This window comes from Cynocephalus volans, chromosome 4, assembly GCF_027409185.1.
Source record: "Cynocephalus volans isolate mCynVol1 chromosome 4, mCynVol1.pri, whole genome shotgun sequence".
NCBI lineage: Eukaryota > Metazoa > Chordata > Mammalia > Dermoptera > Cynocephalidae > Cynocephalus > Cynocephalus volans.
In genome coordinates this window covers 162,157,321-162,170,687 of record NC_084463.1, presented here as the reverse complement: position 1 = coordinate 162,170,687, position 13,367 = coordinate 162,157,321, and the positions used below count along the sequence as shown (strand labels likewise).

General features: G+C 44.1%; 1 protein-coding gene and 1 pseudogene across 5 annotated transcripts in view; one reads left to right on the top strand and one right to left on the bottom strand.

Moving 5' to 3' along the window:
• PC (pyruvate carboxylase) overlaps positions 1 to 13,367 on the top strand; it is a 111,916-nt gene that overhangs the window by 15,806 nt on the left and 82,743 nt on the right. The gene's annotated exons all lie outside the window — the stretch shown is intronic.
• Positions 13,069 to 13,345, bottom strand: LOC134377207 (large ribosomal subunit protein eL37-like; annotated as a pseudogene).

Genomic DNA, 13,367 nt, shown 5'->3' with positions numbered 1-13,367 from the left:
CCCCCTTTCATGATAATCCCTTTCTTTGTACTAATCTTCTTAGCTAATGTTCACTGGGCTGCACCATTGCTTGCTCTCTGCTTCTCTACCACATGGCCAGGATGCAAATTTTCTAAATTTTTACACTCTGCTTCCCTTTTATTTATTTATTTTTATTTTTAATTTTTTTAAAAGATGACCGGTAAGGGGATCTTAACCCTTGAATTGGTGTTGTGAGCACCACGCTCAGCCAGTGAGCGAACTGGCCATCCGTATATGGGATCCGAACCCGGGGCCTTGGTGTTATCAGCACCACACTCTCCCGAGTGAGCCACGGGCCGGCCCCTCTGCTTCCCTTTTAAATTCTGGCTTTAAGGCTGGCCTGTGGCTCACTTGGGAGAGAGTGGTGCTGATAACACCAAGGCCACGGGTTTGGATCCCTATATAGGGATGGCCTGTGGCTCACTTGGGAGAGCGTGGGGCTGACAACACCAAGTCAAGGGTTAAGATCCCCTTACCGATCATCTTTAAAAAAAAAAAAAATTCTGGCTTTATGTCATGCCTTTGCTACCATAACTCAGCGTAGGCTGTTGCAAGTAGCCATGCAGCTTCCTTAATGCTTTGCTGCTTAGAAATTTCTTCCACCAAGTACTCTAGTTCACAGCTCCTAAGTTCCAACTTCCACAAATTCCTAGGGCATGGACACGATGCAGCCAAGTTCCTTGCCAGTTCACAACAAGGGTGATCTTTGCCCCATTTTCTTATTTCTATCTGAAATCTCCTTAGAATGGTCTTTACGGTCCATATTTCTATCAGCATTCTGCTCACCACTATGTAACCAGTCTCCAAGACATTCCAAACTTTCCTTCATCTTTTTGTCTTCTTCTGAGTCCTTCAAACTCCTCCAACCTTTGCCTAACACCCAGTTCCAAAGCTGCTTCCACATTTTCAAGTATCTGTTATAAGTAACACCCCACTTCTCTGTTGCTTTGCCTCACATGGATTTGTTACCTCTCTTCCCCTGGGTGACAGAGCTACAAAAAGGATTACTCAAAGTCCATTTCTTCCAAGCAGTGAGTGACACCAAAGGGGTTAATTTCCTGGAACCCTCAAGAGAGAGGCATTCCTTCCTTTGGAAATTAACCACAAACTGGGGTTCTTTCCCCACATTTATTCTCCAGACCAGGAAGTTACAGAAAAAGAACATAGGTGGGGTTATTGCTAAGTATTGTTTAACAATAGAGGCTGGTAACTTCAGTGAAACAAGCAAAGTGACATTCCATAATGCAGTTTGCAAAAGGTTAAGTCAATCCAACAAAAAAAGCTTGATCTTAGCAAACACTGTTTTTCCCTACAGCCATTTCCCCAGTATTTTACATATCAATCAAGTAACTTGTCTGTCCTTGAGCCAGCAACTTTGCTGTGTTACAAAGACTTTAGCCCGAGGAAAGTTTCCTATCTTTTGCAAGGTTAACATTTCTATATGTAATTCCAAAAGGTTAGGATAAACCTGAGACTACAGGGCTTTGGAAAATAGGCCCTGTGAAATACATTTGCTTTATAAATGCTAGTGCTCTCTATACTTCTCTGGTACCAATTTTCTGTATTAGTATGTTTTTGTGTTACTATAATAGAGTACCTGAGACTGGGTAATTTATAAAGAACAGAGGTTTATTTGGCTTGCTATTCTGGGACAGCTGCATCTGGCATGGGCCTTAGGCTGCTTCTACTCATGGCGGAAAGCAGCAGGCAGCCAGCAGGTACAAGCAGATCACATGGCAAGGAAGCAAGAGAGAGAGAGAGAGAGGAGGTGCCAGGGTCTTTTAAACAGCCAGCTATTACGGGAAATAACTGAGCAAGAACTCACTCACTACCTCTCTTCCCCCCAGGGAGAGCATTAATGCATTCATGAGGGATCTGCCCCCATGACTCAAACAGCTTCCAACACTGTCACATTGGGGATCAGAATTCTGCATGAGTTTTGGGGGGACAACACATCCAAACTCTATCAGCCCTCTTTTTCAAAAAATTGTTTTGGGGGATGAAAACCTCTTTCTAAATGCTATATGAAATATAGATTCCTAGGAAATGGTAGAGTAAGGATTTTTTAAAAGCTGCTTTTCCATAAAAGTAATGAGAAAACTGGCACAATTGTCAAAACCAATTTTTTCAGAACTCTGGAAATTAATCAAAGGTTTGCAATAATCCAAGACATGTTTATACAAGAAAAAAGACTGAAAAAAGTATTCTTGTTTTCAACAAAAAATTAAGGCATGCAAAGAAACAAGAAGGTATAGCTCATACACAGTAAAAGAAGAAGCAGTCAATAGAAACTGTGCCTGAGACAAAGACTTTATTTTAATTTTTTTGAATTTTGGATGCCTGTGAGAGGCAAAGACTTTATTTTTTTGGTGGCTGACTGGTAAGGGTGTCCAAACCATTGACTTTAGCATTGTAACACGGCAATCTAACCAAGGAGCTAACTGGCCAGCCCAGAGACAAAGATTTTAAATCAGCTTTTAAAAATATGTCTAAAGAGCTAAAGGCATATGAGAGCAATGTCTCACCAGATAGAGATTATCAATAAGTAATAGAAATGACAAAAAAAGAACCAAATAGAAATTCTGTCACTGAAAATTGCAACAACTGAAATGAAGAATTTGCTGGAAAGGTTCAGCAGCAGGCTTGGGCAGGTAGGAGAAAGGATCAACAAACCTGGAGATAGGTAAATTGAGATTATCCAGCCTGAGGATCAGAAAGAAAAAATAATGAAGGAAAATGAACAGAGCCTCAGAGGCCCGTGGAACACTGTCAGGCCAATCAACACATACACAATGGGAGTCGTAGAAGGAGAGAAAGGAAGGGCCGTAAAGAATATTTGAAGAAACAATGGCTGGAAACTTCCCAAGTTTTATGAAAAACAATAGCCTACATATCCAAGAAGCTGAATGAATCCCAACTAAGAGGAATAACTCAAAGAGGTGCACATCTAGACATACATATCATAATTAAACTGTCCAAAGACAATGAATCTTAAAAGCGAGAGGTAAGCAACTCATTATGTACAAGGGATGTTTGATAAGATTAACAGCTCATTCTCAGAACCCCTGGGGGCCAGAAGGCAGTGGGATGAACACCAAACATCAATGCCCTGCGGAGCAAAACCTTCAACTGAAATTATTTGATCTTTGAGTCTTAGATAGCCCTGACCTCTTCCATCTTTGGGGATAACTTGTCGGTTTTATCCCTAAATAACAATTAGTCAAGCTCCCTTCATACAGGAAGGCTGGCTTTTACCAAGTTCCCCTCACCAAGAAATACCCAAGGGATACTTGTGTGTTCCACCAAGCCTAGAACATAGTAATGGCTCAAAAATACCTGTTAAATGAATGAAGTCTGTCTGGGTGGCTTATTTCTTTGGTCAGCTGTCCACTGCTGTTCTCTTCCGGGCGTTCTCTCCCTGCCCCAGGGTTGTTGCCTCTCTCCTCATAACATTTTGCTTTAAACATGCAAACAAACCTATCTCATAATTTCTCAAAGTGCAGCTTTAAAATATGTTGCCAGGTATTTCACAAAATTTTACTGGATGCATGGAGATAGCAGAATGGAATTATAATACAGAAAAAAAAAGTTATGCCCACAAAGGGGAATTCAACCTTTACCTCAAGAAAAATAGAACAACTGCCATAACTTAACAATGACTGTCTCTCCCCCACCCATCAGCCATCAGGGTTTCAACAAATATTAGGGTCTAATCCCAACTAGTGTACCCCAGGACCCCACATGGATCTGACTGCTGATGTTCTGTTGCTTTTGCTGTTGATAATATTCCTCATTTGCATGTAGCACTTAATAGTATCTTTGTTTTGTTGCACAGTTCTTATTTGGACAGGCAAAGGTTGCAGTTTTGCCATTTGTGGATGACAGACCTGAGGTTCAGAGGGATTCAGTGACTCCCTCAGCTTCACTAGGAAGAAGCAGAACCAAGCTCTGAAAGCAGCAATCCCGATTCCTGACCTGGGGTCTCAGAATCCCGAGGTATTAGAATATGAAGTCACAGTGCACAGGGCTGAAAAGACCAACCTGAAACCCTTCCTCTTTCCTTCTGAAGTTGATCACTTGACGGGTGTTTGCAGCTTCTGTCACAAGCACCATTTGTTGTCACATGGGCTTGTGGCCAACTGGAAGTCTACCTCCTCAGAAGGGGCGGGGCTTTCCTCCCTGCTGTGTTACCTGAGACAGCTGTTTCAGTTATGCTGGCACAGGTATCAAACCCTGGACCCTGGTGTTGTCAGCAACATGCTCTAACCAACTGAGCTAACCGGCCAGTCTCTTCCTGACTTTTGACTGGCCAATTCCAGCTGGTTGCGAAACGGCAGTTTGTGTTGTTGCTGACCTGAGCCCTCTTCCCATCCTTTTTTACTTCTGATATTCGTAAATGGCAATTTCATTATCTGGCAGAATAAATCCCCCATCATCTTATCCTGAGTTTCCTCAGTTGACCAAATGTTTAAAAAAAGTTATTACTGTGCAGTATTCCAAGAAATTGTTCTTTCCTCAGCCATTTTCTGTGCATCTGTGGTGTGCATAGCTCTTATTTATTTTTTAATAAGTATGGAGTTTGTTGAGCCAATGTGATGACTGCAGCCAGGAAATACATAGGTCAGATTGCCCTGAGAAATGCACTCTGAAGGGGGCCAGCAGAGCTCAGCATTTTATAATCACATGGAGGGGGAGAATCAAAGGAGAGAGAGAAGAGGACAGCTCCCCAACCATGACATCAGTTTTTCTGTTGGCTGGAACACATATATAGATTTTGGATTGTTACTAGTTTACATCCTTCATGCAGGAATCTAGAGTAAGGGTTACAGGAGGGATTCTAGGTTGTTTTATTACTTTTGGTGCCTTCATGTCTGGCTTTTTAAGTTAAAATGGTCTTATAATAACATTTTCCAGGACATATGGATGTGACTGCTGACTTTTCCCAGATTTCCTAAGGCACTACAATTTAGCTGATCTGGTCAGCAGATTTTTCAGTTTATCATGGTAATGGGACTTTGCTGATGTGATTAAGGATCTTGAAATATGGAGATTATCCTGGATTATCTGGTTGGATCTGATATAATCACAAAGGTCCCTATTATAAGGAGGCAGATGATCAGTGATAGTAGTAGAAGGAGATGTAATGATAGAACCAAGAAGTTGGAGTGGATGTGAGGAAGGGATCATGAGCCAAGGAATGCAGGAATCCTCTAGAAGCTGAAAAGGGTAAGGAAATACTTTCCCCTCAGAGGCTCTAGAAGGAACCAGCTATGCTGCCACTTGATTTTAGCCCAGTGAGACTCATTTTGAACTTCTGACCTCCAGAAGTGACTGTGAAAGCTGAGGAATCCTGTGATAAGCCCTCAGCAAACTGGATGCCAGTAGCATAGCTCAATCCAAGCCTGAAGGCCTCAGAACCAGGAAAGTTGATGGTGCTGTTGGTGTACGTCCTGGAACCCCAAAACTGAAGAGTCTTAAGTTCTGATGCTCGTAGACAGGAGAGCAGAGTGATCCCAGCTCCAGCGAATAGTGTGGTATGCACAGCTCTTTACTGGTTGCTGTAAGGCTACTTGCCCTAGGTTGCTTATCCTGCAGTTGGGGAGAGAAGGAATGCATGTGCTGGGGCAAAAATACATGCTTGCTCAAGTAGTGACTAGTTAATACGGAGCAGTAATAATTATGGTTTATTGAGTACCATTCCTGTGCCAGGTAAGATGCCAGATGCATATGTACATGCAGGGAATTACCTGGCAAATGGTGCAGTGGTGGTTGAGAGCATGGCTCTGGAGCCAGGCAGATAGGGTGGAGTTTGGGCTTAGCCCCTGACCAGCCCTGTCCCCTCTGGCAAGTTCCTTAGCCTATTTGAGCCTTGGTTTCTTCATCTATAAAATAGGGGCAATGGTTAGCTATCCAACAATTGTGGGAAAAAGTAAAAACAACAACAAAAAAGGGGGGCGGCAATGAGACCTTCCTCATGTAGCTGTTGGGGAGATCAAAGGAAATAATGCATGTAAAGTGACATCATATTGTGCCTGGCACCTACTGGACACATCATAATGATGGCTGTGTTAATGGGACCAGTGGAGTTAGAAGGGAACTCATTGTGGAGAGTAGAATATACGAGTCCATGGACCTGCAGGTGAGGGCACTGTATCATGTGGGCAGGATTACTCAGGAAAGACTTCTTGGAAGAAATGGCCCTTGAACATGTTGTCATATCTGGGTTGATAGGAGGGCACCCAGGCAGCGGCCTGGGCAGATGGTGGTGCCCCAGCCTCGCTGGCACAGAGGAAGGCAGTGGCAGCTGCACGATGGGGAGTTTTGTGCCGGCTGTGCCTGCTGCTGCCCCATGGGGCCAGGGCTCAGGAAGCGCTGCTGCAAGAGTGGCCACTGCTGGGGGTAGCTTGAGTGCCCTCGGGTAGGAGGGTCATTCTGTGAATTCCAGCTGGGTGTTGGGATTTGAAACAAGAAGAAGCCATGGAGATGCTTGAGCTAGGGACTACCCAGAGGTGAATGGTGTTTTAAAAAATCTTCTGGAAGCAGTGGGCAGGCTGATGGGTATGGGGAGAGTCAGGAGGTCAGGGTGGGGGACTAGCTCAGGACAGAATGTAGTTCAGACATTCTGCAATGATGCCAGCATGGACTAGGCAAGTGGTTGCAATGGGAAGGAAGAAGCAAACACACAGTGTCACAGAAGGAAAGTTGTCATGGGGTGAAGTAGAGGGAGGAATTGGAGAGCTCCAATTTGCAACTCTGTCTCCATCTTGAAATGTAGAGCTGGGAAAGCGACCCAAATCATAGAGCTAAAGGTAGCTGACCCCAGGACCTAATGTCAGGACAAAAGTTCAGAGGCAAAGAGAAATAGGGGATTGGGATGGGGTATCATTTTTGGATATGGCCTATTAAGCCCAACTCAAAATTTCTTAAGAAAATTGGGTTAGCATGATACCAGGGAAATTAGGCCTGAGAACTCATGTGGAGAAAATGTTGCCCAGGGAAGAGAGAGGTCTGGTAGAGTCTGAAGATTCTCGAACTGATTTTCTCCAATTCTTACCTGTAAGTGTGATCCTTTTTCTCCCGATATAACAGTTTCTGGATGAGACAATATCATATCATCTGTGTGGTGAGCCTCCTGCTGCTTGGTAAGGCTCAGCTGGAAGGGCTGAGGTCCATGGACGAGCTAATCAGGAGAAAAAGTCCTTCTGGTTTTTTGCAGCTTTCCCTTTGCTTCCAGGGCAAGATCGGTGGAGGCTGAAACTGCCGGCTGAAAAATAAATTTACACTGAGCAAAACAATGTATCTGTAGGTGTTAGAATTGAGAGGTTTAGGTTTCTGTTGCATTTTTTAGGCGCCTGGTGAGGGAGACGTTTTGGAGAGAGAGATTCCCCTAGCATACTCAAAATATGAATTTATTGGTGCAGGGGAAAATATGAATTTATAATCCTCATTTCTGTTTCTACTTGATTTTCATGGTTCTTGTGCTGGGACTTTGGAATGGGGTTTTGGTCAGCAGAAAAGACAGGTTGGGCATCTGCTGCCAAGAGGGGAAGGACGTTGAGGCTCAAGTCACAGGAGGAGGGGTGGTATGCTTTACCTTTTAAGAACAGGTCTACGTCTAGTCCTGTACCTGGCCTCTTTGTTGTTTTTACAGCTCTGAGTCTGTTTTTTTTCCCCTAATGGCTCACTTCTCCAGCTGGAGTGAACACACATTAAAGAGGTTTTCCCCCCAAAGGCCAGATTAAGGGCATTCCTGGGGCAAAGGGCAAATGCAGACATTCCTAGCAGATTTATGGCCCCAGAAGGACATTGCAGCTACTGCCTGTTTGAGATTTCTGTCCCAGACCAGCCAGTTTGGCAGAATAAGCCCAAGAGTCCAGCCAAGGCATCTTTGTGGGACTCTGGGCTTGGGTGGGCTGGAGCTCTACCCTCCCAGTGAAATCATTTGAGAGTATGGAGCACCTGCTACACTGAGAGCTGAGGTCTGGTGACACAGTTACTGATGAGGCTAAGGAAGCCTGGATGTGACTCAGGTGATTGTCTCAGAGACCCTACCCTTGAACTTAATAGACTTATAACAGGTTACCAAGTGGCAACCCCAAGGGTTAGTGTTTAACCTAAAAATAAGAAGTTATTTATTTTAGCTGAGTAGTACAGCTGACCCTTGGACAGTGTGCAGGTTGAGGGAACTAACCCACCATGCAGTCGAAAAATGTGTGTGTAACTTTTGACTTCCCCCAAACTTAACCACTAACAGCCAAATAGCTTCAGGATTCATCTCGATGACACTGACCCTTGGCAAGAGCTACAACAACAGAGATCGCCAATGGCAGCACTCATGCTGGAGGGTGAGGGTCGAGCCAGGCTGACAGGCGGCAGGTGTTGGCCAGAGCAGCTGCGCACCCCCTGCCCTCTCAATGCTGCCCTTCTGCATGGAGGCCTAGTCCAGGCAGGCCAGACCTCCCCTAGTGCTGCCCCTCCCTACGCCCTCCCCTTCCAGCAAAAAGAGGCAAACATTCATTCTTGGGGCCAGGAGAGCTGTGGGTCCAAGTGGCCTGAGTTCTGCAGGATGGTAGTGGTGAGAGTAGGGCCTGAGGCCCTAGCTGGTTGTCTGGGCTTCATTCACTATTTCTGCAGGGTCCTGCCATAGCCACCAATCCCCTCTTGAAGGTGAAACCCCTGGGTTTGTTGCTGCTGAGAAAAAAAGCAAACAGCTTTTTTTTTTTTTTTTTTTTTTAAAGATGACCAGTAAGGGGATCTGTCTGGCTACTGCAAGGCTAATGTTTCAAATCCTGCTCACAGCGCCAATTGTCCAGCTCTTAATACTGTTCCTGACGCCAACTGTAAAGCTTGGCAACCATGCTAGTTGTTGTGGCTCTTTTACCTCCTGGTAATCCTGCACCGACTGGGCTGATGGTTGAGCTAGGGCTGGGTCTGGAGCTCCCTGACCCCTCATAGCCCATTCACAGACTGGGTCATAAACTCTTCATACACCAGGCCGGGTCACCAGACCCCTCCACGCAGGTATAAGCTAGGCAACCAGTCACACGGTCCTTGGAAGCTGCAGGTCTGGGAAAAACATGGTTGTGCAGGGCGGGCGCCCGAGGCGGTAAAACACCAGCCAAAGCGACTGTGCGGGCTACTCACTCCACCCATACAATGTTTACCAAATGACCCTGAATTGGCTCTGAGGCGAGGGGAGCCTGACCAAATCGTTCCATTTTTCCAACAAGATCTTAACCTTTGACTTAGTGTTGTCAGCACCACACTCTCCAAAGTGAGGCATGGGCCGGCCCTAAGCAAATAGCCTTTTGACATGTTATTACAGTCTGGTCTGATGCTCATAGCCAGGCCATATTATTCTCCTGTGGGACATGAACAATCTCACAGGACACCAACCCCACACAAGTTACCATGAGATCATGATAACAGATAAAACAAAGCCTCTTCCTAATTTTGTCTAAGCACAGACACAAAAAGCAAGATCACTCTGCCACGTGCAGTGAGCCCAGTCGTAGAATATCCCCTGCCATCTGACGGCATCCAAACTAGAACCAAATCCTCGTTCCTTAGCCCAGCCCCCAAATCACCCAACCAAAGCTCAAATCCTGTAATAGTTTCTTCCTAACACCCTTTTGCCGAGACACCCCAAAGTTCCCCCATGGTATGCATCTCCCTCACTGCGTTGAGTAATAAACCCAACTTGTTTAACTAAAAAAAAGGAAAAAGAAAAGAATCTGTGTGTAAATCGACCTGTGCAGTTCTAATCTGTCTTGTTCAAGGCTCAGCTGTACTTGAACTTGTTGCAAACATTTAAACGTATGTCTCCTTTTGTTTTTTCTTCCCAGTAACCTAGTTCCCTTCTCTAGAGTCCACCACTGGCTAAATTATCTTGTCTATCCTTTTAGAGATGATGTGTCCATTTAAAGTAGAAGTATATGTGGCATATACTTTTGGTGCCAGCCAGCCACAAAAAAAAATGTGTGTGTGTATTGTATTTTCCACACCCTCTTTCCTCCTATATCTTCTCTTTGCTCCATGCCCTTTTCATTTATCAATGTATTTTGGAGATCTTCCTGTATCAGCACAGATAAGAGTGCTGTACTCTTTAACAGCTGTGTAGCATTCCAGCGTTTCTTTTTTGTTGCCATTTGTTTATTGCAAAATCTATCAAACTTACAGAAGACATATTTAAAATGTTTATGTACATTAAAACAAAGTAATAAAGTGAACATCTGTGTTCCCATCCTCCAGGCTAAGGAATAGGAGTTTAGGACCGTGTGAGCCCCCACGTGCCCTCCCCAGTTGAAGTCTCTTAATCCCACGCTTATTTTAACTTTTGGGATAATCTTTCTCTTGGTTTTCTTCATAGTTTTCCCACCTATGACCAATCTCTAAATAACTTATTTAGTTTTGCCTATTTTTGAACGTCCTAGACATGGAATCACACTGCGGATTCCCGTGATTCGCTTAGCATTACGTTTGCAATTCATTCACATGGATGCCTCAGCCTCGCTCATTTTCACTGCTGTAGAGCTTTCCACTGTATGAACGTGCCACAGTGTATTTATCCTTTCTGTTGCCAAGAAGCCTTGGGCTGCCTCTGTTTTGTTGTTCTTAGGAACAACACTGTGGTGAACATTCTTTACACGGCTCCTGGCACATGTGAACAAGGGTCTCTCCAGAGTATACCCTAGGAGTGGAATTGTTGGCACATCTAACTCTTCTAGTTTATGCAAAATTCTCTTCCAATGTGGTTGTACTAATTTGCACTTCTTCCCATCAGCAGTATAGAGCATCGAGTGTTTTCTGATCGCCCAGGTAGTGGGAATTTGGACTACAAATCTGTGTGAGGGCTGTCTTGCAATTACAACTTCTTAGGGTTAGTTTTTTGGTTTCTCCAACTGCTCAGTGACAAGGATCAAGACAGTTGATTTTTCTTGCAGGTAGTTCTTGGGGAAAGTGGGAGGTAGAGGAGGTTTATTTCTTGTTCACTTTTACCCTGAGGGGGTATGCTTTGGAAGACCCTGGGAACTTCACTGGGGGTGAGATCTCCTTAGATTTCCCATCTTGGCTGGGCTCTGGACTGTGCCCCTGTGACCTTTGAAGCTTTGAAAACTGAAGCTCAGGTTTGCTGGTTCTGCAAATTCCCTCAGGATAAACCTTCAGCATATACTTGCCTCTCTGGGTTTCTACCTCCTCTTACATTTTGGCCTGAGTGTTTCTTATTATCTTGCCATGTTGTCTACACTTTTAAGAAAAAATTTAAGCTAATATACAGTATATATTAGTTTATCCACACACACACACACACACACACACACACACACACATTTTATTTAGCATTTTTAGTTATTTTCAGCAGGAAGAATGGGTGGTTTTCTAGCCCAGCTGGAAAAAATCTTGTTTACCTTTAAAGTAGTGCTTTTGAGACAGGACCCTTACATCCCTAGAGTCATGGCTTCCATTCTCAGGGGTATTTGGCTTTCACCCTTGAGATGTAAGGCCACCAGCACCACAGCCATGTTATGGAAGCAGTATGGGCCACTCATCCAGAATTGTAGCACTTTGGTGCTTGGGCCTGGGAATCCGTCTCACTGTTTCAAACTCATGTGGTACTGATTTGTCCCAGAAGGCCACTTGGTGAATTTATAATGGGAGATGGAGTCTCTGGGGTCTGCCCCTTCTGGTTTTAAAGATCTGTGTTTGACCCATCTGTACCAAGTATGTCTTGTCTGGGGACTAGATCCACTCTAACATTCAGTAGTATAGATAGGGTTGTTAAGAGAAGAGGAACAGTGCACAGGCAATTATTAATACATATTTTAAGAGATTTTTTAAATGATATTGCCCTATTTCAGACTCTTATTCCCTTTGTCCCTGGTTGCAAATTGCTACTTTCACAAGGTACTTTTTCCAAATGCTTTGTTATTTTAGCCTTTTGATTTCTGAAATTCCCCGTAATAATGCTCACATTTTTTGCATTCCTGGGTAGACTGTGTGAACACCCCATTGTCATTCTGCTACTGCCAAGTCCATTTTGGTAGGTGTTAATTTCAGGCTAGCCTGATTCTTGTTTTAAAAAATAATTTTTAAAAAAATCTTCTTACATTGTGCTGCTATTATCTGGATACCAAAAAGGCTACCTGTTATATTTTAAATACTTACTGATGACCATCTTTTTGTAGTGACTTGCATTTCCAGAGTACTTTCATGTGAGTGATCCCATTCCATGTCTGCCTTGCCTCCACACTGCAGAGGACTGGCCCGTATCACAGAGTTCAGCTGCAAGTCTCAGAGATGTTCAGTGCCTCGCTCCTTGGACACACCATGCTGTAGACCAACTCTGCTTCCAAGAGTAGTTGGCTTTCTATTTCCCACGCTTCTCCTGAAGAGTAGGACAAGGGGACCATCACTTAGTGATGTGTTCATAGATAGGGAGGTATTATTTCCCAAGTCAACATTCATTTTTTTTTTTTGTAGAATTCTACCTTATTCATAATTATTACATTAAACAATTAAAAAGAAATTTTCCTCCAAAATATGTGATTCTTTGTCATGTTCTCCTTTTCTAGTGCTTCCTTTCTGCCTCCCACTTTCTCCACCTGAATTTTGTATTTTCATTGCCTTGGTTCTATAAATTGCCTTCTGAGTTCAGCATTATAGCCGTCCCCTTTCTAGAATGCTCTGTTTATGCCCTGGAGCTCTGCCTAGTGCTTCGTCCATCAGCTGCTCTCTTCCTCTTGTCCTGTCTGCATAGGGTTTCACTTCCCTTGTTAGGCCTCTGCTTTCCAGCTTCCCCTCCCTTGCCGGGGAGGTGCCCTGGAACCAGGGTGCACCCCAAGGCCTTCCCTGCTCTTCAGTGGTTCTGCCCCCTGCTGCTCCGAGGTGGTCTTTGTTCTTTTTTGTCCCTTTGATATCAGTCTGTCATGTTGTGCCTGTCACATAACATCTCTCTTTTCTCTGGGACATTTCAGACATAGATTCTTTTTATAATTAAAAAAAATTTAAAAAACAGAACATTTATTGCACAACTAATCCTTGAAATCCTTAAGATGAACTGGCTGCTGCAGCAGCTGCCCTCGTGGATTTAGGTGCTGTGCCTTCATGGATCCACATCTGAATTCTACCATTTTTAGGTGCCTCATTTGTCTAGTCCTGGTGGTGTTTTGTCTCTTAGCCTCGGTGCTCCAGTTACACTTTTTCTTATGCTTGGCAGGGTAGCCACATTTGCCACAGGTCGACTCCTGAAGGTGGTAGGCTGAGAGCCACAGCAGAGGCACAAAGTAGACGTCTGAAATCCAAACGATGACATTCCTTTTGTCATCTCGCTTCTGCAACCAAGACCA